Source organism: Herpailurus yagouaroundi, unplaced genomic scaffold (assembly GCF_014898765.1).
Source record: "Herpailurus yagouaroundi ecotype Mexico unplaced genomic scaffold, PumYag 197, whole genome shotgun sequence".
NCBI classification, from domain to species: Eukaryota; Metazoa; Chordata; class Mammalia; order Carnivora; family Felidae; genus Herpailurus; species Herpailurus yagouaroundi.
In genome coordinates this window covers 8649057-8653934 of record NW_024412428.1, presented here as the reverse complement: position 1 = coordinate 8653934, position 4878 = coordinate 8649057, and the positions used below count along the sequence as shown (strand labels likewise).

At 49.6% G+C, this 4878-nt stretch overlaps 1 long non-coding RNA gene across 1 annotated transcript; it reads right to left on the bottom strand.

Moving 5' to 3' along the window:
* Positions 1–1615: 1615 nt before the first annotated feature.
* LOC121012665 (uncharacterized) lies at positions 1616–4593 on the bottom strand. The gene is made up of 3 exons (XR_005782209.1): positions 4371–4593; positions 3908–4006; positions 1616–2442 (listed from the first exon to the last, which is right to left on the bottom strand). It is a non-coding gene; the product is annotated as an uncharacterized LOC121012665 (long non-coding RNA).
* Positions 4594–4878: the final 285 nt, after the last annotated feature.

Genomic DNA, 4878 nt, shown 5'->3' with positions numbered 1-4878 from the left:
CCCGCGTCCTGTTCTGCCACCCTGCTCTTTTCGGAGCCACTGAGCTCAGCTCACTGTGTTCTGCCATATTTGATCTTTGTTCGTTCCTGGCCAGGCCGGCTGTGACTGTGGGTGTGTGGGCTTCACGGCTGGACCCCGGGCCTGGCTGGCTCAGGCCTCACGCGTCACCCAGTCACCCAGAGCTGCCCCACCAAAGGCCTTTCTCTCCCCCCCCACCCCCCTCCCTCCCTCAGCCAGCCTGCCCTGCGCACTGGCAACTTCCTGCTGTGTCCTCTCCTGCCTCTGGGCCTCCTGCCTCTCCCAGGCAAACGCTGAAGAGACGGAGGCCAGGGAGGGGGAATGTGGCCAAAGCCTCCTAATGAGTCAGGAGCCCAAAAAGGACCATGGGCTGGGAAACGTGGCTTTAAAACCCACACCTCCGGGGGCACCCGGGAGGCTCAGTCAGTTAAGCGTCCAGCTCTTGATTTCAGCTCAGGTCGTGATATCACAGCCATGATGGAGCCCCACATTGGGCTCTGCCCTGAGCGTGGAGTCTGCTTAAGATTCTCTCCCTCACTCTCTCTATCTCCTTCTGCCCCTCCCTTGGTCATTCTCTCCACCCCTTTCTCTCTCAAAATAGAAAACAAACTTAAAAAAAAAATAAAGAAAACCCACACATCCATCTCAATAGAAACCCAGAAACGTAGTCTGTGCTGTGGCCAGCGGTCGCGTCACAGGGGTTTGTCGGGCACAAGCGGGATCTACCGTCCCAGAAAGAGCAAACCATATCAGTACGTTAGAACCTCAACACCAGTTGCTTTCTTTCATTCTATCATCGGTTTCCTCATGGCTTCGTGAAGGCAGCAATGGCAGAAAGCAACGCTAACCAGAACTGACTCCGGGTGTGGGATGTTCCACGGGGGGGGATAGGATAGCTTTATGGCTAAAGGCAAAGGCTTTGTGTCTCCCCAAGATGACCACATCAGTATGTCCCCCCTTCCACCAGTGACAATTGGCACTGTTTCACGGAGAGGCGGGATCTGTAGTCTCTCGCCTCAGACCTGGGCAGACACTGGCAAGCTCCTCAACCCACAACAATATGGTGGACGTCATGGTGTGACCTCCAAGGCTAGGCCTAAGAGGCAGCGCAGCTTCCGTTCCAGATGCCTTGGGTGGCTCCATCCGGGGCATGCCAGCCTCCATCTCCTGAGGCTGCACAACAGCCCCGCAGAGAAGGCCTCCGTCCCACAGCGACCATCAGCTTCCCGGGCACGTGAGAGGGCCATCTTAGGAGCAGACTGGACACCCCTGTCAAGTCTTCACATGACTGCGGCCCCGGCCAATTCATGACTGCAACCAGGCAAGGGGCCCCAAGAGAAAACTGCGAGGCTGAGTCCTCCTCACATTCCTGATCAACAGAAGCAGAAGTTTTTGTTTTGTTTCGCTTTGTCTTTTGAGGGAGAGAGCGTGAGAGGGAAAGCACGAGCAGCAGAGGGAGAGAGAACAATCTTAAGCAGGCCCCACGCCCAGCACAGAGCCTGATGCGGGGCTCGATCCCATGACCCTGATATCACAACCCGAGCTGGAATCAAGAGTCAGACGCTCGACCGACAGAGCCACGCAGGCGCTCCAAAACTATCTTTTTAAGCACCGTGTTTTCGGTGATTTGTTACATAGCATTAGATAACTCAAACACCATGGAAATATCCTCAACAGAAGGGTGCTACAACAAGATTTCTGTGGGAAGAACCAAGCAGGCTACTATTTATACGGTAGGTCGAATGCAGCAAGATTCGGGGCGGGACAACCAGTTATGGAAAATGGCCATAATGGCAATAATTATACCTCCTTCACAGAGACGTTGTAAATATTCTATGAGATACCAGATGTAAAGTGCCTCCCAGTGCCTGACTCAGAGTAGAGGCTCAGTAAGTAGCAATTATTACTGTTCTCACAAGGCAGGCTAGTCAAAAATATTACAAGAAGGCAGGGATGAGGGGACACAGGCCAGTGAGAGCCATTTTTTCAAGTGGATATATATATATGCTTCTCTTCCATTTATATCCCCCATCCTTTGGACGCCATATCATTTAGAATTAAGTCTGGCCCAAAGAACAGAAAGCCCAAAATAATAGTGGCTTAAGTAAGACCTAAATGCTTAGGTCTCTCTGTTGGAAGCAATTCAGGACTGTCATCTCCGGGTCCAAAATGGCTACCGGGATCCAAAATGGCTACTGGAGTCCCATCGATTACCTCCGAATTCCAGTCCCTAGGATGAAGGGAAGGACAAAGGAGATCATACTCTCTCCACTTGAGAACACTTAGTAGAAGTTGCACACACCGCTTCTGCTTGCCTCCCATTGAGCAGAACTAGGTCACACGGACACTATCTGCAAGGGAGGCCAGGAAATGTACGTAGTCCTTATCCTGTGCTGCCGTGTACACGGTCAAAAACTGTGGGTTCTGTTAAAAGAAGAGGAAGATAGACGTTGGGGAAACAGTACGCAGTTGGCCGAGGACGCCAAATAGCCTCTATAAGTCTATATATCATACGTAAGGACTTAAAAAGCCAGGTTTCCGGAGGCAATCGAGGTAGAGATTTCTACTACTCAGATTCTCTCTTTTTCATGTTTCTGAGATCTTTGGTCACTTTTTTCCATCCCAGCCACTGCTGTTCTGACCAATCTGCACGAGCCGTGACCAGCTTCTCGAGAGCTGGAGCATGCCTCCCATCTTAGACATGCACGAGCGATTTCATAGTGCCTCACGTCCAGCTTGGGGCTTCTCTACTGGGCTCTGTCCCGAGATACCTCGGGACCACATAGTGTCTACGCGATGTGTGCCACCAGAAATCAGGGGGTGGTTACTGTCTGTGGTGCAAACCTCTGACCGGTGGGAGATGGGAGATGAGTAAACTCTCCATCTCTCCCTCCTATGGAAGTGCTGTCCCGAAATGCAGTCAATTTGAATGGCACATCAAAAGATAGTCCTTCCAGATCGCATAACCCGTTGAGCTTGACCACAAGCAGGGGGCAGCTCAGTTAAGCACCGTCTTATTGGCTTTCCCTCTTTCCTGCCTCTTTCCCCCTGTTCTCTCACTCTTCTTTCCTGGGCACGGCACTCCCTGCTGGGATGATGGCACCCATGCTCTCTGCTTTCTAGGAAAACCAGATTAAGGATAAGCTAGCTTGCCAATGGCTCTCGCCTCTCCATCCAGACTCCTTCCACTTCTCTTCCCCGTTTCCTCATGGCCAGCTGGGCCTCAGAGCATCTCTTAGGGATATATACGAAACTATTACAGAACAGAAAGCCGTCTTCTGGAAGGTTCAAGGGAAGCCCTGCTTTGTCTAATGCTTCTCAATCTTTTCATCGCAGACACACTCAGCATCCCAAATTTAACAAGGTTTCTGGTTATAGCAGGTTAAAAGAAAAAGAAAAAAAAAAAAACTTTGAAAATTAAAACATGTTTGGGGTGCCCGGGTGGCTCAGTCGGTTAAGCGTCTGATTTCAGCTCAGGTCGTGATCTCATGGTTCATGAGTTTGAGCCCCACGTCGGTCTCTGTGCCGACAGCTCAGAGTCCGGAGCCTGCTTCAGATTCTGTGCCTCCCTCTCTCTCTGCCCCTCCCCTGTTCACGGTCTGTCTCTCTCTTTCAAAATAAATAAACATTAACAAAAAAGTTGGGTGTTTTTTTTTTTTAGTGCTTATCTCTAATCAGCTTCTTTCTGAAGAAAATGCAAGTGCAGAGCTCCTTTTTAATAGACTGAATTGAAATCATGAAGAAACATAGGAATAGAATCCAGACTGTTTTCCCAAAACCTTCATTCCAATTTCCCTGCCATGCCCCCCTCCCGTGAACTTGGGGTCTGTCCTTTGCTGAGGTCTTCATGCCCCCACCCCCGCCCCCGGTTGTGTCTGGGTTTCCTCACCTGTGAAACAGGGCTTATGGTAACAGCTTAGCTCTTTTCATCGGGAGCTAATCTTAATGCGACGTCAATTCTCGGGAAGGTAGACACTATCCTTGTTTCCTGAAGGGGAAAATCCACACGCATTAAAAAACATCAGGCGCCGGTTCCTTCCCTACATTTTCATTCATCAACCTACTTGTGATTTTAAAGCATTTGGGAGCCATCTGGCCAAAAGAAAATGAGTTTAATAACCAAATGGTGTTATTTTACAGGAATCACACTAAATGAGACCTTTTATTTTCTGAAGAGTAGTTGACTTAATGGGACTTGAGGGGCCAAATATTATTCTCCATGGTCCCCACAGAGGACCCCCCCCCCCCCACTGTTTGAGCAGCTGAAGTGGTAGCGAATCCAGATGTGTTTGGAAGTTCAGAATCCGATCCCGCAGTGACCGACCACACCTCTGGGACTTACAACAACTCACCATCGGTTCCATGTCGTAATCACTCCTTTCTTTTCTACAAAGGCACCACGGCATGTTGCCAAAAAAAGTTTCAAGGGCTTAATGTCATTTCAAGAGTTTTCAAAGTAAGTTCTTGAAACTCACTGGCAAAATTGAAACAACCCTGGGGGCTTGCAAATGTGGATCAGGGATCAGAGAACTCTGTTTCCGAAGAGTACGATCTTCCCCCTAAATCTTTCCTTATGTGTCTGATTTACACAACTCTGATTTCACAATAAACCTAAGTAAATAGGGGCGCCTGGGTAGCTCAGTCAGTTAAGCATCTGACTTCAGCCCGGGTCATGATCTCGGGTCATGATCTTGCGGTTTGTGAGGTTGAGCCCCGCATCGGGCTCTCTGCTGTCAGCACAGAGCCCCCGCTTCAGATCAGATCTGTCCCCTTCTCACCCCTCCCCCCCTGCGCGCTCTCTCTCTCTCTCTCTAAAAAAAAAAAAAAAAAAAAAGAAAACCTAAGTAAATAAAACTTTTT